The sequence below is a fragment of the Apis florea genome, unplaced genomic scaffold (genome assembly GCF_048593485.1).
Source record: "Apis florea isolate Af1SG1 unplaced genomic scaffold, ASM4859348v1 contig_3170_pilon, whole genome shotgun sequence".
NCBI classification, from domain to species: domain Eukaryota; kingdom Metazoa; phylum Arthropoda; class Insecta; order Hymenoptera; family Apidae; genus Apis; species Apis florea.
This window is the reverse complement of record NW_028256714.1, coordinates 4,507,383-4,529,801: the sequence shown is the minus strand read 5'-3', so window position 1 is coordinate 4,529,801 and position 22,419 is coordinate 4,507,383. Positions and strand designations below refer to the sequence as shown.

The following is a 22,419-nucleotide window of genomic DNA, read 5'->3' as shown; positions in this document are numbered from 1 at the left end:
CGTGAGAAAATTGTCATTAATCCGTGCTAATTGACAGGGATGGGTAATTCGAACGAAAATCCCGGGGAACGATGTTGAAATTTCTGAATGTGAAACTAATGGAACTAATGATCCCGGGGAGCTGTCACATTATATGCACGATATATATATATTACACATAAATAAATACAAAATAGCGGATCGATGAGATCATGGTGTGTCAACAGCAGCGTTTCCACGCTGTTGATCAACCTAAATATCGATGCCTCTAACGCGTGCCCCTGTTACAATCTTCACGAGCAATCAATTTATACAGGGGGTAACGCATTTCATACTTGTGTGTATCGCGTATAAATAAATCAAACGTTATTAAAGAATATATATAATTCAATGAAGCACAGTTATCTAAACTTTATATCGAAGTTATATTGTCTTGTTTCACTTTATTTATTCTCGCGATAGAAAGTGTAAATCGTTCCTCGATCCCATCGTCCTCCACGATTATTCGAAACGAAAATTCGAATTCCTCTACAAAAATATTTCAAATACGAATCGTCGTCATTTATAAGTGAAATCGCTTCACAACGCCTTATTAATTAATCGAAACGAAATACGAACAAATTGCAAATACTACGTAATGAAAATGTCCTACAACATAATATACATCACAAAGAATAATATCAATTTGATAATATAATTCCTGTTAATCCTCCAATTGTGAAATAAATCCTAATGAAACGGAGATATTTAATTTTTGCCCCATGATATGTTGCTACGAACAACCCTCTTCACGAAACTTATACGCGATTCATAAATATAACAAAAACCCAATTCCATCTGCATAAATATTTCTCAAGCCTGTTCCAATCGAACGAAATAGAAACGAGGAGAAGGAAAGAGAAACAGGGAAGGCACAGCGAAAAGAGAAATCCAGAGATGGTAACTAAAAGCCATTCTCATCGACTGCTCGTGTAACGCGGTTAATTCCTCATCCGCGTCAGCTAACCGGGCAACGAGTTTCCCAGCTAGGAACAGTGAAATCAAAGTAATCCGCCACCGGCTCGCTTCCGCACGTTGGAAGAGGATCCTCCCTCCGTGTGTCCCTATCTCGACACATGGACGCGCGTGTGAACAACAGCACGTACACAGATGTACAGGAAGAGAGGGGGTGGCGTTATCGGAAAGTGCATTAGCAGCGGGCGTCGATCGCTCGATTCCTATGCGCGATTTCGAGTCGGCCGCTCCTTGATCGACGGATCCTGGATTAGCCGAGGCGCCGATTATAAAGGCAGAGCCGGGGATTTCGGGTGTGTAATTACTCCACGCCATGCCAGTTTCGGGGTGGCGGCGAGATTCGAATTTTCCGGGTCAATTTCTCGATATTACGCGGTTTCTCTTCTCGATCGACAGAGTTTCCAGATGTGTTTTTATTAAACGCTGTTTCTTTCTCTCTCTCTCTCTCTCTCTCTCTCTCTCTCTCTCTCTGTTTAGATTGTGAATACTATATTGTACATTCTATTTGTTATTCTATTTTATATTAATATTATATTTTATTCTATTTTATTTTTAATCGATGAGATAAGGTTTTCAAGGTTGTCCTTGGTGACGTTTAGCAAGTTTGTTTTCTGTGAGAAAAGTAAGGGGAAATTTTGCTTTCGAGGTTTAAGAGAATTCGACATTGTATCGAGAACGTGGCATCTTGGATAGATAGAATACGTGGGGAGCGTATTGTTAATTGATGTCGATCTTTATTTGAGGAGAAGGAAGGATTCTACTTAGAGGAGGAATTATTCAGCGGAACGAGCTGCGCTGGCCCTGCAATATCCTTCTCCCGTCCGTAAAATATGATTTTACGATACTGCAGGGGCTGAATGGCTTGCATAAGTACGAAGTGGAAAGATTGTTAGAAATGCTTATCGGAATAAATTTATCATAGATCCTATTTTAGAGTAATCGATCGAGCTAATTTAATCGACGTGAGTTAGATATTGCACAAAGTATTGATTAATTTTAAATACAAATTGATATATCGAGTGGCATCTTTATGATAAAGAAAAATTTTCTCAAGTGTATACTCGGTTCGTTTTAATATGATTTCGCGCTTTAATCTTTTTCATCGATCAATCGCGTGTCAATTTATTGGATGGAAACGTTATAATCGATTATATCTTTCCTCCAACTGTATCCTATCAAACTTCGATATTAAGATCGAGCAATGCATCATCCGGAACGACATGCGTGAATTTGAAATTAATCATGAAAATGTCAATTGGAGTCTGGATAAAGATTCCCGTAGAGATAAAAGTACGATCGAGTTCAATGTTTCTGTATTGTTTTCAAGAATATATTATATAAATTCGATTTCTGCCGAATAATAATTGTTTCAAGAAAGGACTTCTTGAGAGACAAAAGTAAAATGAAATTGTTCTTTTACGATATCGAGAAAAAGAATAGAGACGATTTTTTCATTAAAAACTTCGTTAAAAGATTAATTTACACGTTGAAATTTATATCGAATTTTAACCACTGCAAACGAAATCTGTGATCGGTCAACGGTCGCATTCTACCAATTACTTGCTCGACTGCATCCCAGATAGATCTCTACTTTCGTGAAACAGTCATCCCTTAACAGTCAAAATGGTAGGAAATGATCTATCGCTCTACGAGTTTCTACAATAACTTCTTACCCTCTGCCTCGATGAAATTCGGATAAAGAACAGAAAAACAATTCCACTATGAGAGAAAATTTCAATAGGGTATCTTGAGATTAGATAAAAAGAGGTACGAAAGAACTATGATTTTATAAACGGATTAATCGATTCTTCTCCTTGATTCTCAATGATTCGACAAGATGTAATTTTTAAGAAATTTGAAAAACAAGAAGATTCCATGTTCCTTAAAATTCTTATTTCCTTCGATCGACGTGATTATTATATGTGATATCTGTTATTCGTACAACGTTCCAATTACAAAATTAAAGTGGGCGAAATTAAACAATGCGATATACGTGTAACGAATCGAGAATAGCCAAGTGTAAAAGGAATAGGGAAAAGGGAGTCTAAAGTGGCCGTTATCGCGAACGCAGATCTTCATTGCGTGTTACAACAATCGTATAGGTGAACTGGCGGCAATTTCAGGGCTATGCTTATCGGAAGTGGCCCGATACATACCGCTTTGCCTTTTCTTCCCCAGCGCTGTTTTCACACTCGACCCCGTGTCGAGGACGACGAAAATAAATTGCGAACGCTCCCAACGGAGTTACTTCGACAAATTTTTCTTATCCTTTCCACCCTCGACGTTAGATTCCTATTAAATCGATCGAACGTTTTCAAAGAAGTTTTCCAAGAAATATGGAAGAAATCCAATTAAATCGATCGAACGTTTTTCAAGAAGCTGACGGAGTTATTCCGACAAAATTATCCTGTCCTTTCTTCCTCCCTAAAGTGTGTCTGGACACGTTAGATTCCAATTAAATCGATCGAACGTTTTTAGAGAAACATCGAGATATCGATCGAAGAAATCGATCTGGGCACGTTAGATTCCAATTAAATCGATCGAACGTTTTTAAAGAAACGAAATATCGAAGAAACGAATGGCTGGAATGTTAGAATGTAGAAAAATTTGACCGAGAAAAGGAGCGAGATTATTATTTCGAATTCGTTTGATCGTTTTCGAGTCGATTCCATTCCGTGGAATCCTGGCACGATAGTTCCACGAGCCGAACTCGTGATTGGCAGATCGAAGTAAGCCGCGTTCGTGTCACGGGAAACACGATAAAGCGTAACTTTGTGACAAGGTCTCGGTGCGCGGAACTGCAGCTCGCAAATCGTACCAACTTTGTAAGACGAGCAACCGCCTATGCATCGATGCACGTTTGTCGATGAGCAAACGTTTCGTTTCGATTCGCTTGATTAAATATTCCACGATTGTTTCTTCTCTTCGAATTCGATTCATTCGATTAATGCATGGAACGAAAGTACAAATAGTTTGGCTTCTTTTTTTTTTTAAATAAATCTCATTAATTTTCACGCGAAAAAAATTTTTCTACCAAAAATTACTCGTAAAATGGAGGAAAAATCATACCTTCGAAGTCGCTTTTCGTTTCATCCGAACATCTCAATCGGTTATACAAATATAAGAATTCAAAGAGATTAAGAATAGACTCATTTTCACTCTATCACTTGTCTGCACCAGTGCGAGCGAGAGATTAACAGACGAGGACAGATCAAAAATTATCTTTACACGTCGTATCGTAATAAATGAAAGAGCGTTGAATGAAGAGCAAGATTTTCCTATCTTCGGAATTATTGCTAATTTTAAATCGAGCACTTTTCTTTACGCGACGAATCGAATCAAAAAGTTCCACGCTTCTTTGTCCATCGATTGAGATTTGTTCTAATTTCTCACAAGTTTCGAGGTCAAATCGCAGGGAACGAATCGATTAAATTCGATCTCTGTTCGATCAGCTTATTTTGTTAAATGGCCTTATACCAACTCTTACAAAACATTTTAGAAAACCTAATTTCCTATCAACGAAACACTCTACCAATTTATAATCGAAAATTTCCCGATCATCGTCCCGAAAGGAAGAAAGTTGGCGCGAAACGAGGCGCAAAAAAGAAACGAATATAACAGAGAGAAAGAGAGAGAGAGAGAGGAGGGGAAAAAATGATAGCGTGCCACAGCTGCATTTCTTCCGGGGCAAAAACCGAAGCCGAAATGAAAAATGTTATTTGCCAAGATTACAGTGGCAACGTATATATGTATATATATATATATCTATATATATATATATACACACACACACACACACACATATTGCACACACAATCCAGCGTCGGGTCGAAATCGCGCAATTTCTCCTTTCTGGGTATGCAGCCACTTATTAGAGGCCCACTCCCTCCCTCTGGATGATTTGCATGCCGCGAGGGAGAGGCGCAGCAGTCCCGATTTACTGCTTATTGCTTATCGATCCCCCGATTCCCCGTCAAAATCATCGCGTTCTCGCGTGCACGCCCCATTTTCCATTCCGTCATTATCGTCGATAACAGTTGTCCGCCTTTATCAACCGCCTCTTCCCCCGCCTTTCCCAAGCATTAAATCACTGATGGTGGTGATGGTGGTTTAATTACAAGCACTCGGATCGGATACGACGTTTATCGTTGCCCGCCACCCTGTCTCGTTCACGCCAAAAGGATTGATGAAGAAAAATAAAAAAATTTTCCTCGCCTTGTTTCAGAGACGTGTATATATACATATATATATATATCCATTCAGATGTTCCTCCATTACGGATCAACAGCCACGGATTAAGGGAAGTTTTCAAATATTCAAAACTGGGATGGGATGGGAAACGTGTTGGTGATAAGAGATAAGAGGCACGATTCTTTTATATTTTTTACCTTTTAAGAGGGAAAAGATTGATCTCTCTGAGATTAAGACTCTTTGTTTAATTTTGGTATTGATATTTTTTGATCGTAAACACGTGAGAGAATAAATTGCGAGTAGGTTTATTTTATCGTGTTTCGCATATCGTTCACGAAACCGCAGCGTGTTATGATATTATTATAATAAAAAAGGTTGTTGATTTCAACTGTATATCGCAAGGAATTGGGAAAGGATAAACTTTAACGCTTGGAATGGGCAGAGAAGCAGCCGGCCATGAAACGATAACCGTCGACATAAAGGGAAGAAAAATATCTGGAGGATCCTGAAGGGAACGACGTTTGATTTATGGGATTTCATCTAGCCCAGGTTGGTCGAAACGCGTAAACAACTGTGTAAACCCGGGCATTTCTAACGTAAAAAACGGGCGGCCAGTTAATCCGGCCGGTTATAGTCTCGGTGAAGTCGTGAACGAGGGTGAGCTTTAATAACGCAACGCTACGCCCTGGTGGAGAAGGTCGGTAAAAGTCGTAAGAATAACGGCTCGTTGCGTTCGACTGGCTGTGTCCATTAGGTAATGGCTGCCTACAAACTCGTTGCAGGCATCCGGTGATTTTTTCACGGAATTTTTAATTTCGGTTGCGAGATCTTTTCCAGGGGACGTGAAAGGGAAAATCTAAGGTCTTTACTCGATTTGAAAATAATGATTCAGCAATATAGATTTTAAAATTACCCGTCTTATTATCTGGAAAAATATATGTGCAAATCGAATATCAGCGTTGGTAGATAAATGTGTCGATAACGGTGTGTATAAAATGGCGTTTGATATAATGTAATTTAAGTCAAAGAGAAAGCCATTAAATTCGAGACGTTGAATGAACAGTAACAGAATCCAAACAATTCATCTGGAAGGAAAATAAAGGGGAGAAAGAATCTCTCGAGTCTCTCGAACGATAATTATATTTTCCACGTTACGTAAAGCGGGCAAACAATCTTCGCGGCGAGCAAAGACGGGAAAGTAAATCCGCCCGCATCCAAGCGTCAATCATCGGTTACAATCTCAACGGAGGATGGTATTAAAAGATTGTTTCATCGAGGTTATAACGAGACGATGTCGCCCGTTGTCGTTTCCCGTCTTAGGTATCATCGATCTTGGTTAATTATATGAGCCGACCTTTAATAACACGGACGACAGGGTGCAAGCGACATAACGTATTCTCCACCTAACGTTTAATTTAATCTAACATTTCATCGATCTAACATTTCGTAGACTTGATGTTTCATGCATTTAACGATTAATTCGATCTAATTTCCTTAACCTTTTCTTCATCCAAAGATTCGTCAATCTAACGTTTGGCCGATCTAACATTTGATTGACCTAACATTTCGTACACTTAATGTTTCATGGACCTAACGATTAATTCGATGATGTAACCTTTTTTTCATCTAAAGATTCGTTTAACGTTTGATCGACCTAACATTTGATTAACCTAACATTCGTACACTTAATGGACCTAACGATTAATTCGATCTTATTTGATGTAACCTTTTCTTCGTCTAAAGATTCGTCAATCTAACGTTTCGTCCATTTAACATTTGGTCGACCTAACATCTGATTGACTTAAACATTCGTCGACCTAACAATTCGTCGATCTAATGTTTCGACGATTTAAAAATTCGTCAATGTTTTGTCCATTTAACATCTGTTTAACCTAACATTCGTACACTTAATGGGCCTAACGATTAATTCGATCTAATTTGATGTAACCTTTTCTTCATCTAAAGATTCGTCAATCTAACGTTTCGTCCATTTAACATTTGGTCGACCTAACATCTGATTGACTTAAACATTCGTCGATCTAACAGTTCGTCGTCTAATGTTTCGTCGATTTAAAAATTCGTCAATGTTTTGTCCATTTAACATTTGATCGACCTAACATTTCGTACACTTAACGTTTCATGGACCTAACGATTAATTCGATCTAACTTCATCGATTTAATCTTTTTGTTAATCTAAAGATTCGTCTAAAGATTCTAACCTTTCGACCATTTAACGTTTGATCGACCTAACGATTCATTAACCCTGATGTCTCGTCGATCTAACCTTTGTTCAACCTAACATTTCACGTTTAACGCGCGGAACAACGACACGTACAACCAATCCACGAGTGGTAGGTGGATGCACTTTTAAAGTTAAGGCCGAGAAAATACTGGTCGTTCCTCGACTTGCGTCCTAATAGCCTCCTTTAAACGACTCGACCTAGCCGAGAAACGATAAAGAGAACGATCTAAAATAACGAGAGAGAGAGAGAGGGAGAGAGAGAGAGGCGATGATCGTGTATAAAGTTTCGATTGTGACACCGGGGCATGGTCCGGGCCAAGGGATGCTTATCTAAATTCCCCGGGCATATCGCGTGCCCCACGGATAAGCCGACCACCACGAATCGTAATAAGGACAGCTAAGGAGAATTTACTTGCAGCGAAATACGAGACGGCGCCGTCGTCTCGGCCGAGAAACTTTTATGAGAAAACCTACCCCAGACGCCCGTGATGGCCTCCTCCCTGCGCGCCATACTACGAACGAGTTTACTCCTTGAAATTCGTCCGCCATCCTCTTATAGTATCTCCGAAATTTCGACCTCCTCCTCCTCCAACATTTAATTCCCAGCCACATCTGTATCGATAAATAAAGGCGGAGAACTTCGCAAGGGTAAAAAAAAAGTATCGAAAATTCGATAAGGACACAGGAATCGTGTAGGGAAGATTAATAAAAAAAAGAAGAAAGAAATCTGCACGTTTTGTGGAGGAAAGTGAACAAGTTTCCCAAGAGGAACTATTTTATATATATATATATATCCACAGAAATTGGTTGGTGGCGCGAAGGAGGCGGATTTCGTAAATTTTTCTTTCTCTCGCGGACAATGCGAGTTTTTTTTAAGTGGCATTTTACCTCGTGGTAACGAGGATTACGGCAATAACGCGGGTTGAAGATGTTGCTCGCTTCGAAAAAAGGAGGAAAACCTCTTATCTGAGAGGGAGAGAGAGAGAGAGAATCGAGTCGAGAGAACATCGCGTGTCCCGCAGATAAGCTCACGGACTCGCAATAAAGACGATGAGAAGAGTTTCAGCCGAAAGGTCGACCCCTCCATCCGTGTCGTCGTCGTCGTCGTTCTTGTCCCGGTTCCTCGCGGCCATGCACGGCCAACTTGTATCTTCGATCTTGGTTAATCGCTTGGTGATCGTGAAACGCGTCACGGGTGAAAAGGGCAAACGAGTGAGGCAATAAAGACAACAAGAAGCCAGTCTTTGTTGCCTCTTTGCTGCGTATCTACGATCTCTCTTGTTCACGCGCCGTTATTTACGTCTCCATCGCAACACGGCCACGGTCAAGAGTGCGGTGAATGGCGATAAAGAGCACCCCCTCTCTCTCATCACCCATTGATGAGACGATCTCGATTTCGAGGCTAAGTATATTAATATACGAATGGGAAGAAGTTGGAAGAGAAATTTGAAGATCTGGTAATAATTGGAAATATTGAAAACGTTTTGGACGAAGTGGAGGAAACTCAGGTGACGAGACTCGTGAAATTTCGAATCGGTCTGCTCGCACGTATTGAAAACTATCGAGATTGCGAAGAAACTTGGATCGAGGCCACGTGTCGTTCATCTAAGGATCGTTCAGACTACGCGACAATTTAATATAATTTAGAATATAATGATCTTTTATATACATCGGCCGATTAAAAATAAATACAAAAACTGGTTAGTTTAACCCTTGCGGAAGAATTTTGATAGAATTCCATTGCAAGATTATTCGGATGGGTCCGTTCGCGCCAATAGGTCGTGTAAGCAGAGTCCAAATCCGAGATTTTCGATTGCTTGATCCGGGAGAGAGGACGGAGAGAGGCGCAGTGTTCTTCGTTGAATAATATATGGCGCTTGCCAAGAGGCTGCAGGATAAATGTAGTCGTATTTGCACAACAATTTCCAGCGTGTAGCTCTTGTGCCGTTGGTCCGTTTGCCGAGGGAGAGGAGGTCGACGTTTAATGAGCCGTGTCTCACCCTCGCCCTCGTTCCCGCCCTCCCGTCGACATGGCGCGGGGCTCGTTTGACGCGCGCCACCGCGCTCCTTCGCCATCCATCGGTGAAACGAAATCGGCCGAGACTCGAGGAAAGGGAGACACGCTGATGATGTTGATGATTTTTCTAACGAGGGGGTGTGACGTGACGAGCCCTCCGATTTGATCCCACCTTTTGCAAAATTCATCGATCGAGGAGAGGCGGTGGTTCGTTTGGCCGAAAGAACAAGACGACGAACTCCTCTATCGATCGGATTTTCGTTAGAATTGTGATTGAGAATCGATTTTTGAGAGAAATCGTGAATATTTCTGGAAAGATCTGTGTAGCAGAGAAAGGAAATTTTTCGTGAATGAAATGAATAAAAAAAAAGAAAAAAAAAAAAAGATAAAAGAGTATCGAGATAAGCACGTGATAAGCGATTTTCTTGTTTCCTTTTTTCAATTTTTAAACAATCTTTTAAATATATATAATTTTCTAATAACTAAAACTATTCGCAAACGAAATTGAAAAGTATCTGAAAAACGTAAAGGAACGTCGAAAATTGAAGGGTTACTTTTGCTTCCTCGAAAAGATTTAAAGAAAAAAAAATTGTTCCATTCATAATTCATTACACAGATAAGTACACATATATATGTATATATATAAAAAGGCAGAATTTTCTAGTTAAGTAAATTTCCCTTTGAAACGGTGTCCAAATAATTTCCACCGAGTATCATAAAAGAAACGTGGAATATTTGAAAAAAAAATATGATGACAGGGCGCCGGGGCTGACATTTTCAATGGTTTAACGAGTAAGCAGCCACGAGGAGGATAATCCTTCGTTAAAAACAGCCGTGGCGTGTTTCAATAATTAAAAAACTTGCTTGTTGTTAAAACGATGCTTTACTTCACTGCCGACGAGAAATCCAAAGAAAATCCTTGCCGATATTCAAATGAGATTCCTCAAACTTTCACGGGCCGGCTGTTTCCAATCGAATCTATTAGAGGTGGTGTAAACCTTTGGGCAAATAATCCTCCTCGAACTGGCCTCATCATGGATCTTAAAAACTCGTCCCCCCCCAAAAAGGATGAAATCTCGATTGTAAATTTTTCCCTCTTCGAGGAATCTATTCGCAGAAATATCAAATTTCAGTGGAGGGAAGGGAATTTTAGGTTTTTCACCTAAAGGCTTCAATTTTTGTCCCCCTCTCTTTTCGATCGCACAAGTATCGAGTTTCGATATTTCGAACGTTTTTCGTCCGAAAAACTAAAAATTTCCACACCGAGTCTCCAAGATACGAGCCTCGAGCCGGGATAAAGAATCCGAAGAGAAATATCTTCTCGTGGAGCACTATCGAACGAGTTAAAGAAACGCCACGACGGCAGAATCCGTTTTCGAAAGCTCTTTCTCACCCTTTCCCTGCCCGACGGTCCGCCCATATTTACAAACCAAACACGCCAACGCGGAGAAAGCACATCTGGAAATGTTTCCCCACGTTTCCCCCACTGAGAGATGTTGTTTTCTTTTCTTCTTCTTTTTTCTCGACTCGAGTTAATTCGCGAGTCAAACGATAAAATGGAACGGAAGGACGAAACGAGAGAGAGAGAGAGAGAGAGAGAGAGACCGATTCAAGGCTTGCCTAATACGACTTCTCCGTCTTTCTTAACCGGTCGCAACAGTGCCGCTTACCTAAATACCGGAAGTGGTTGCCTGGAAAACGGCGACGCTCTCACGATGGTCCTCTCCTTAAGCCGGCCTGAAACAAGAAACACGGATGAAAGGAGGATTACGCGAATCGCCTTTCTCTCTCTCTCTCTCTCTCTCTCTCTCTCTGTTTCGTTGTTCGTCGACAAACAATCAGGGGGAATAAAAGTGGGGATGAATTTGAAACGCGGGATCCGAGACACTAGCTGATATTCTCAATTTCTCTCTGTTGCGTGTTTTATATGGCAGAAATATTGGTATTATTTTTCGATCATTTAAAGACTCGTGGAATGGATACGCTGCTTTAATCGTTTATAACCTGTAAAACGTAAAAAAAACTTTCGTAGAACGAAGTACTCAAAGTATCAAATTGCTATTTTAATTCCCTCTTGAAAACGAGAAGGGACGAACGAATTCCTCCGATTCGCTCCACCTGTTTTGTTGCAGCGCGAGATAGCCGGCCCGTGTATACTTGCTCCTAATAAACTTTTCCATCCGGCCCCCAACTTTTTCGTTCCATTGAAACCACCGTCGCGAGACTTTCGTTGAAAATCGGTCGACCTTTCGGCGAAAAGAATATACACGAAAACGCCTATCTCGAAAGAGAAAGAACACGCAACAACGACGACAAGAACAACTACGAGAAAAGAAAGAAAGAAAGAAAGAAAGAAAGGAAGGAATAAGCAGGAGGAAAAACAACGCGCACTTTTATATTCCGGTGTGTGTGCCGTTTTACAAGCGTGAGCTGTAAAAGTTGGCCAAGGGATGGGCTCGCATCGTGCGGCTGTTTTCGCAAGCTTGAACCAAATATACGTATACACAGCCAAGGGGTTAACCGAGCGCGTATCCCCCTGCCGCTATCGTCATAACCCACATAGAGGGCGTCACACCGAGAGAGAGAGGGGGGGGAGGGGCGCGAGGGTGAGGCCGGTGACGTCAAATTCGCGCACACAGCCTCACACAGATGCGTCGATAAGCTTCGCCGCTGGATGCTGCTGCATCCCCCTCGCCCCTTCTGACCCCTATTCCTCCCACCCTCCCTTTTTCTATCCTAACTACCGAACTATGACGTAAACCGTTTTGCAAACCTCCATTTATCTCTCTTAATTTCTCTCTACGGAAAAATCGTGGAAAACCAGGTGTCGATACATTTCGAAGCGTCGACTCGATCGAAAGAAACGCGAGGAGAGGGTTGAAGAGGAGAGGGTGCGCGAAATTGTGCACGCGTTAATTTGACGAAGGCACGGGGCTTGAATTCGTAATTGCGCGGATTGTCGATCGGAACAGGGGAGGGGGGGGAAATGAGATTTATTTGCACGGAACGAGACGTCGCTTGAAAATTCGTTGTAACGTAATTGAAACGTATGCGCGTGGAGTAGGAACGAACCGTATTTTTCGAACGCGTATTTATAAATCGATCGATGGGGAATGCTTGTCGTGGGCTTCAGGTTCTCGTGTTTTCTGAATAAAAAAATTAAATAACAGAGGTTGTATAAAAGTAGTCATAAGAAATGTTGTTATCTGTCTTTCCGAAGAAGACAGTTACAATGATACGTAAAAATTTCTTTTGTCCAAATTCTGGGTAGTTTTTAGAGACGACTATTCACGTCAAAAAATCGGCCGAAAACCCTGTTCGATCGAACACGTTTATCCGTCGAACACAAAATTTTGGAAAATTTCGGTGAACTCGTCGTACGCGGTTCAAGATTATCCCGATACATTCGAGATGAGTGGCAAGAGCCAGAACGGAAGCAAGACAGTTATATTTATATCTGTACACCTTACGGATCTTACGGGTGAAGAGACAATAGGGGGAGGATAATTCATGGCCGGCCTTATTAAAACTCGCGTGACGCCTAGTGTGGAACGGGCGCGACACACAGTCTCGTCGGGGTAATCGTTTTAATTGAATTTTAAAACGGTTTCCGTTGGAAACCGGTTTGGCCATGTTCCAAACAGCTTTCTACATCTCCGACTTTCGGCCAATTGTCTTCCGTTCGATTAAAAATCAACGGAAATGGCCGAGGGTATCGTTGAACGCGTCGTTTAACGGAGGAGAGGGACAATGCTCGGCCGTCAAGACTTTTAAAAATCGGCGAGAAACGATCATCGAGGAGGAGGAGTTCAGGAGTTGTATTACGGAGTTACGTTTTTTCGTGTCCAAACTCGCGTGTGAAAAGGATTTGCTTGAGTAATTAAGTGAAAAAAGTGAACTAGGGGAGAAATTGAAATTTTAAATCTTGTTGGAAAAACATTTTTACTTCGAATAAATGTATTTTGGAAGAATTATATTACGTATAAAAAGATGTATAACGATTCGAGAGTGATTCGATCTCTCGCGTGGAAACTTTAGAAAATGAGGAGGAGAAATTGATCGTTTCGTCGTGCATGAGAATAACAACGAAATATTGCAATTCTCGAGAAGAAACGAGAGAATTCCTGAAATTCTCTCGCCTTGTTAAAATTTAACAGAGTCGGGTGTTCGAAAGTCTGCATTATTTACGTATATTTTTCACTCTTAAAATTAGCCACGATACTTTTTTTTTTACGCTACCTCGAAATCGTAGTTCCGCGAAAGAGAGAGAAATTTTTTCTACGCCGGAGCCCATAAATATATATATATATAGCAAAGACGAGGTAACACCGTATTAAATATAGTTTCATTATCATCTAACCAGTGAAAAAAAATACATCTTTGTTTTAACCATGGCTAAGACATCTTTTTAAACAAATTTAATATCCCGATCCCGCTATTCTCCATTTTCCCTTTTAAAATTGAAAGAAAGATATATCTCGTGAAAAATATTATTAAAATTGCATTTTGACTTTAAAAGAAACTTTAAAATACGTTTTAGCGTAAATTTAATACAAAGCATCGAAGAATTTATTTTGCTCTTTTTCCCTCGAACTTTATTAAAAACTTACAATGTCGTATAAATTTAGAAAAATTACATCACTGCTCGCTTCTGTTCTATCCAAACCTATACAAATATTCCAAAATATTCCAATTGAATTAAAAATATACGCACTCCCCTTCGCAAAAAGGAGAAAATCACTTCGCCGCAGAAAGAAGAAAAATTCTCAAAACCAATCGTACCGACTCTGTCTTTATCCGATGTTCCCTGCGTTCATCCCTCCGATGATCGATCCCCCGTGGATTTTCGTTACGTTACGTGGATTCGAGAGCATGGCCAAGGATGAGAAGATTCGCGAAAGACACCCCTGGACGAACAGTGACAAATGGAACGATGGATGATGGATCCAAATCGATACGAATTCCTCTGCCTCCCCTTTTCCTTTTTTTCCTTTTTTTTTTTTCCTTCGTTATTTTTCCAATCGTGAACAAGCTTTTCCGATCCCGCGTTATTTATTACCGGTGAAAATAGCATCGCGCGACGTCAATGAAGGCGTCGTCTGATAATTACGAGAGGAAGGGGTGGAGAGGGTGGAGGAGGAAGGGGAGAGAGGTTGACGAGAACGCGGAGGAACAACGAGTGTAGGGAGGATTGGTGCTCGTTCGATCGAGAATCGGCGATTTATCAGAGAGGAAAGACGATACGATACGCGGTGTGACGCGTATTTGATGAGGGAATTACGCGAAAATTAGGATTTCCCTTTCGAGATTTTATGTCACGTATGAGAGAAAGATGTAAATGTTTTAAGAGAAAGATAAAATTTAAGGGATAGGTAAGAATTTGAGAATTGTAGGTATTAGAAATGTGTGAAAGATGTGGAAATTGAGGAAAGCGAGATGAATAAATTGAATCGTAAAAGTGAATGGAAAGAAGGATAGAAAAGAAGAATTTTTAATGTATAAATCGATGGATGAACGATTTCTGATGAAACGTTACGTTTTATTTGGCAAAGTTTTTTATTATTGCGAAAATAATAAAAATTGGCACGTAAACGTACGTGAAAAATTGTAGGGGAAAAATTTGACGTTATATCGTTTTTATTATATTTGCCAAGTTTTCATTGTTTTGATAAATATTAAGGTATTTCCTTTTAATTACCGAATGCACAAAAAACAAGAACAAACGCGATTTCTGTAATCTTCACGCGGAACGCCTGATTTTGCAAATATGCAAAAAATATTCACGGTTTAAACCGGCTCACCGTTATAAATAAAATTTATTACAATTTCGAATTTTTGATCGGCCTTTTATTAATTGTTTCATCGCCGAAAAACGAATTCGGTGGGGAAGAAAAGAAAAAAAAAACGATATCGAATTTTAGTTTTCGTTATACAAGTTTAAATGATTGATTTTAATATTAATGCTCTAAAACGATTACATCGAAAGAAAAAAAAAAAATGTGAAATCTGTTATTAATGCGAAAAATTTAAATCGAAAGAATACGAAAATTGAACAAATTGAAATAAAAATAAAACCGAACTGTAATCGATAACTTCGAATAATAACTTCATTTTAAAATTAAATTTCGTTAAAGAAAAAAAAAAAAAAAGTAACTTGATTGAATTAACGATTCGATAATTCATTTACCATCTACCGCTGACAAATAATTTTACCCTCCCCCTCCCCACGATGGAAAAAAAAAACAATTCTCAACAAATAACGAAACAATACGTATCTCGCATTTATTTTTACAATTGAACCGATACTTTCACCCGCAACATTAATTCTACACAACGTTGATAAACACCGTTCGGATAAAAATTACAAATTACGAATTCATTAGCTCCACCATTAGCTCGGCGCTATCCATTTTCGAGGAAAAAAAGAAAAAAGAAGAAAAGAGAATAAGGATAAAACAGGGGATAAATTCCACCCATTTGCATCATTTAAATATGTATATCACACCCAGAACCGACACGAACTCTTACCGAAACACACCCGCAAGCGTGGGAAAAAAAGGAGGAGAAGAAGAAGAAGAAGAAGAAGAAGAAAACACGCATAAAACCGAGGAGCCGCGGCAATGAATTCGCTAAGAGCCGAATAAATAAAACACGCGGGCTTCCTCCACCACGTACACACCCTTTATTCTTCCCTTTTGCCAGGAATATTAAACGAGAAGAGATAGAGATTTAATCGGTACTCGTCCGTTGGCACCAAGTGGGGCAACTCAATTCCCCCTCGACCTCGAGAAATATGGCGGTTTTAGGGGGGATTTGTTGGCCGACAGGTAAAAAAAGGAGCGCACGCGACGCATCCTTTCCGTGTAAATCGGCGCCGAAATTAGCGTGAATCACACTGCAACCCGCTCCTCCGTTTCTGCACAGCGTCCGGTTTCTCGCTCGATCATGAATAATTCACGACCGATACGACCGTGTTTGGCAAAGGGGTAGGGCGGTGGACAAGGAAAGAATCGAAAGATGATCGATATATGTGTGTAGCGGTTTTCGATCGATTTCGAGAAGGGGACGGATGACTTCTTAATTGCGAGAGGGGGATCTTGACAAAGGCCACCACTTGGGACGACAACCGCGTTGCCGAAACGCTACTTGCAAAGCGATCGAACGGGCCGACAAACAAAGGGCGATTCGTGTTGGCGAAAATACTTGACGGGGTTGATGAGACGATGGCCTCTCTCTCTCTCTATCCACGCTTCGCTATTAGCCCTCGACTGGGCTAATTAGGAGGACAAATTTACAAATTTACGTATATTTGTATTTCGTTTCTCTTCCACCCCGAGTCTTAATATATTTAATATATATATATGTTTAAAATAAATATATATGAAAAGAATTAACATTTGATTAATAATGAAAATAGAATAGAAATGAAAATTACTTAAAGTTTTTTAAATATGAACGTGATACGGATTGTTCTGATCGAAGAAAAAGACACGTTTCTCGACTAGACTCTTGCCAATGAAATTTAATAATCTTTCCTTCCCTTCCCGTCGAAACGAGATAAAAGAAGAAGACGAAGAAATTTATCTTGTTACACGGGGTACAGAACTTATCTAAAGACTATTTTTCTATCCGTCCATCTCGGAAGCGGAAGATCGATTTAAAGAGGGGATCGTTTTATCAAGATGTGTAACCGTATTGCAGAAATTGTCCCCCTCAAAAAATATGGTATTAAATGGAAGTTGGAGGAGAGAGAGAGAGAGAGATACTCGAAGAGGAAGGAAAGAAATCGGCCACGAGGGGCTGTGCATTTTACTGTCTTGGACAGTAAAGCTGGTTTCTACCAGGCCGGGCACAAATCAAATCGAGGAGAGATATGGGGAGGAGAGGGAGGGATTTCGTGGAACGATCGAGCGGAGAGAAATTGTTGGATACACTGCTTGCTACGTGCACTATATGTTCTGCGGCGACTCTTGATCTCCATCCTTTTTCATCCCGTTTTCTTGGCAAGGGGAACGAGCGACGAATGGAAGATAAAGCTGTCGCAACATGCAAGATCTTCGGCGAGGGTGCACTCGATGAGCGAAGGAAGAGCGTGAGTTAGCTAGGAACCCGATTCGTGAAATTGACAAATGGAGGGTGGAGCGATCGAAAACAAAATAAGAGATGGTGAGAATTGGCTTGGGTTGGGAATCGAGGAGGGAACGCCAAGTTTCTCGAAGTAGTTAGTAGTAACGTTTCACGCGCATGATGAAAAATTCCAATTCATAAAAACTTTGTTAACATGGATATTATTTTGCATATGCTGAGTATTGGAACGAGACTGTCAAATTTAATATCATATAACTTGAATTATTTTATACATTTCTATATGATATAAACTAGCATCGAGGAAGAGTACTTATCGAAAAAGATGGAAAAAAAATCGTGATTGACAAATTAATTGAACAAAAACAAAGGGGTTTAATAATTAATTACGAACGATACTTCTGCATGATCAGATATAAATTTAGATTAAGAAACGTGGAAGAATTTTTATTCTTTGCTTGTAATTATAAATGTGAAATAAATCGTTCGTTTCATATTTCATATTCTCAACGAGCATTTGCCAAAATATGGGCGTAAAATTTGTCTCCAAATCTCTCTCAAAAGTTTCACGACCAAACGAAAGTTGGCCACCCCCAAACCCTGCACCGTAATTTCTTCTCTAACTTCTGCGGCATTTCTCTAACTACGCGGCAACACCAAGATGTGCACAAACACGCCATCGACGCGCAGATGCTCGAGCGTCCGTCGAGAGCCTTGCGAAATGTCAGATCATCGGCTAACCCCTCTCGTTCACGGTTCAACGCTTCCCGGATTGACGTTGACGGGGGTTAACTTTCTTATTTTCTTCTTCTCTTCTCTTCTTCGAGGCGATTATCGACACGAAAATCGCTCCCCTATCCTATATTTACATCCTGAATTTTAATAAAAAAAACGGATATGAAAATGTCGAACGTCGAATATCGTTAAGAGGAATATTCAAAAAAGGAAAAGAAGAAAATAATTTCGAAAATACATTGTACAGAGATACCTCGTGTATTTTAAATGGAAATACGTATTTTTTTTTTTTTTTTTTTTTTACATATTTGATGCATTAAACGAATATATTTAATCATCTAACTATTGATTAAACAATATCAAAAAATTTGCAAAAGAGAATTATCTATACGTTATCTAACAAATTTACATAAATTTTTATGCATTTTAAATACACCATTAAAATAAAAAACGATTGCAAAATATTTTCACAAATAAAAACGAAACGAACACCTTTCCTTTCGAATCGACAAAAAGAAGAAAAAGAAATCACTCGTCGCTGCTGCACATTTCTGAAAAACTAAAAAATACGTACAATCCGTCGATTCGTTCGACGGACACGAGTGACACGAAGATAATGTAAACGAAGATAACGATAAACGAGCCCGAACGAGTAACATTCCTCAAAGGAGAGCGTTTAGAAAAAGGAGGACATGGAGAAGGGGTGGACGTGTCGGAGCGACGTTTCTGAAGCGAGGCAGACCTACAAAAGGCCTTTAGATTTACGCGTTTCCGCCACGCTTCTTCTTCTCCCCGAATTGCTCCCGATCCCCCGAATACTCGATCGAAAATGTCATCCATCGAGGACATGCCCTGCCCTTTCCCGTTAACAACTGAACTGAAGAGAGAGGATCGCTCGACTCGAAGTTGATTAAAGGGGCCTGTAGGCGGTGTCTAGAGGCCTCTCGAGCGAGAGGCGGCGTGGAAAAAAAAGAGGGGGAGGGCGGGTGGAGAAAAAGGAAGGAAGGAAGGGGCGAAAAGCCGTCAAAGGATCGCGGCCAGGTGAAATTTGAATAACGACTCGGGGATGATATCTCTCGCGAATAAAGTAAAATTCCTGGTGTTTCTTGGCGCAAAGGAGGGGAAACTTGGAGCCGGCCGAATTAATCACGCGTGACTCCGCAAGGCGCATTTAATTCCTTTCGGAATTTACCAAGTTTCCCGGCACTTTGCCACTTCCCCCGCAATTAACGTCGCCCGCATCTCTTACCGTTTCTCCATTTCTTCTTCTTTTCTTTTCTCTTTTTCGATATTAACGAGGGAAGGTTGCGACTCCAATCGATTAATGAAGATTACGTATGTTGCGAGGCAACATATTGGAAAGGTAAAGCTTAAAAAAGTTGAGAAGATATAATCGTGCAATTAACATGGTCTGTTTTTTGATATTTCTCTTTTTTTGTTTCTTAATTTTTCCTTCCAAAGTAAATTGTGATTTCGATACTGGCCAGGAGGGGATTGGTAATTTTAAATAGCACGAATGAGAGGAATTTTTGGATTAATGCAAAGATACGAGTCGTGTGATGATCTGTTTGAGGTGATGAAAATAGCATCAAAGTTTTATCGTTCTTTCATTTTGAATGTTTAAAAGTTTTGCTCTGGAATAAATAATAAAGTTATACTTTTAAAAAAAGGCAAAAGATAGATTGAAACTACACGTTGGAACATTACTACACGTAATGCACGATAATCCGTTAACATGTTGCAACATATGTTTTGTACAAAATTAAACAAACGTTTCTAATATTCATTCCTGAATTATTATTAATGAACGTGGGTGTAAGTAGATTATAACAATCCGTAATCAGGAAATTATGTTCCCAAATGATTATAACATATTCTCTCTCTCTCTCTCTCTTTGGACGAAGCTCGTTCATTAGTAGAAACTCGAAATAACATTGCCGAAAATTAGCAAAATTATCTCTCGATAAACAATAAATAATAATCCTTTTTCTTAATTCTTGCGAAAAATAAATATCAAATGAGATGTACACATTGTGCACAAATTTTATTTCAAAATACATTTCCACGCTTCGAAGAAGATTAATATTCACAATCCGATCAAAACAAACAATTCTTCAACATTAAGATGTAAAAATTTTTCGTAAACGAATTTTCGAACAGAATGTATGTTCAATCGGTACGATCCTTTATCCTAAATCTTCGTTATCCCTGGAGGAAACCTGATGAAGCAAAACTTTCGACGCACAAACCTCGAACACTGTCTACACCCTGGCGTTCTAAGAGCGGGTATCCGCGGGTATCTAATCGATACGCCTAACCTCTGACCTATTATCGCCGGTAGAAGTTCTTCGGTAGATATCGTTGCGCAAGATTTAGTTCACAGTTGGGTTCTGGAAGTTGCTCGATAAATCGAGGCCTCGCCCACACACGCGTGGACACGGTCAAAGCCACGGTTCCGCCCCCTCTTTTTAAAAATAGTGGAACCAGGATCGACCTCTTCTTCTCGTTGTTCAGGATGATGGAGAAAAAAATAAATGACGCATCGAGGAGGACACGGATGTCCCGCCCGACTTGGGAAGAACATCCAGATAACGATTTGTCGCGAGATTTATCTCCGTATACTTTACCATCGAGAAGAAGAAAGAGGGGTTTAGGATGGATATTTATAGGGATGGTATATTATTGTGTTTGTCGGTTTTTATTTCAATTTTTATTGATAGCGAATTGTTGATCGAGACTGTCTCGTTCGAGAAAAAATATATATCGAAAAGTGAAGGCTGTGTGATCTTTCGAGCATCTTTCGATAATTTTATTTTAAAAAGAATTTTGAAAGAGAACGTAAGAGAATTCGATGTTTCGAAATGATTAATTTTGGGAGCCAAGACGAATTCATTTGGTAAACTTCTATAATTTCCAGAAAGGTAGATAAGGACAGATCGAGAGCTCGTGAAAGTATTTTGATATTTAGAGAAGGGAAGATTGGACGAATTTCTACAGGATCATTTCATTCTGCAGATATCTAAAATCTGTTAAAACTTGCAAAGGCTTCCCATCTACCTCTGAAACCGCGGGTATAATTGAACCAGCCCAGTGAGTGTCCTGAACTGTTAAAGGCGGGGAAACACAGTGATACCTTGGAAACCGCCGGAACTCCTATATTCCTCAGAGACATTCAGAATCCCTGAAACACGCCAATGCCTCGTGAAACTTCCGGAATCACCAGAGCTCTCGAAACTTCCAAAATTCCGGCAACCTTCGAATCAATCAAGAGTCCTTCAATCTAGTCTTATACCCCATTGCCACTTCAAACTTCCCGAGCATAGAATCCATTGATATCTCAGACATTGATATCTGTCGTTTATACAAAAAAAAAAAAAAAATTGAACATCAACAAATTGTATAACCCACAAAATTAAATGAATCCTACTTTACTTCTAATGAAAATCTATACGGAGTATATAATAATTTTTTTTAAAAATAAATATTGTATATTCGTGATATTTATAATTGCAAGATCCAAACTCATTCATGTGCAATTAACAAGTTCGTTAACGAGGAGAGTAAACGTTAAAAAATATACAAGATGGATCGTGGAAGTATGAGAAACGTTTCGTGTGCAATTACGCAATTGGAAGGAAAGCATCGATCAAGCGGTGAAAGGAAGGTCGCTCGAATTTCCACGATACCCGCCCAACTGATCCGTGATAATTGAAGCTCGTGCAAAGCCTCGGTACCGCCCACTATTGTCGCATCGGTAAGTTAACTTTATCACGCGTACGGTCATTTATTCGACGGTAGCGTATCTCGATCGAGCCTATCTTTCACACCGGGCCAACATCGCGGGCCTATATCGCTTCGAACACGGTTCAAACGTGAGATCATAATCTAACTATCGGGCGAAACATCTGTTTAAAGTTATCTATATATGCTCGACGTATGTACGCTTCGATCAATTTCGAATCCGATTCGATCAACGCACGGTAATCAAATTTACTTTACGGGCAAAGAAACTTTGTGCAACGTTTCAACCAAAAGCTGAGGATTTTTTTTTTTTTTCGAAACGATCTACACAAAAGCCCGTTTCCATCCATTCTACGTATAAACATCATCCGCATGTACTGTTCATTAATATTCATAACATTGTCCAACCTTGTAA

The 22,419-nt window shown here is 39.9% G+C and overlaps 1 protein-coding gene and 1 long non-coding RNA gene across 12 annotated transcripts in view; one reads left to right on the top strand and one right to left on the bottom strand.

Annotated features, from left to right (window-relative positions):
* The window catches only part of LOC147657375 (uncharacterized), a 194,970-nt gene that overhangs the window by 121,519 nt on the left and 51,032 nt on the right, over window positions 1-22,419 (bottom strand). Inside the window, exon 2 of the long non-coding RNA XR_015292550.1 lies at window positions 11,114-11,180. This is a non-coding gene — a long non-coding RNA (uncharacterized LOC147657375). The remainder of the gene's footprint in view (window positions 1-11,113; window positions 11,181-22,419) is intronic.
* Rdl (Resistant to dieldrin) overlaps window positions 1-22,419 on the top strand; it is a 79,470-nt gene that overhangs the window by 18,393 nt on the left and 38,658 nt on the right. The window lies entirely within an intron of this gene.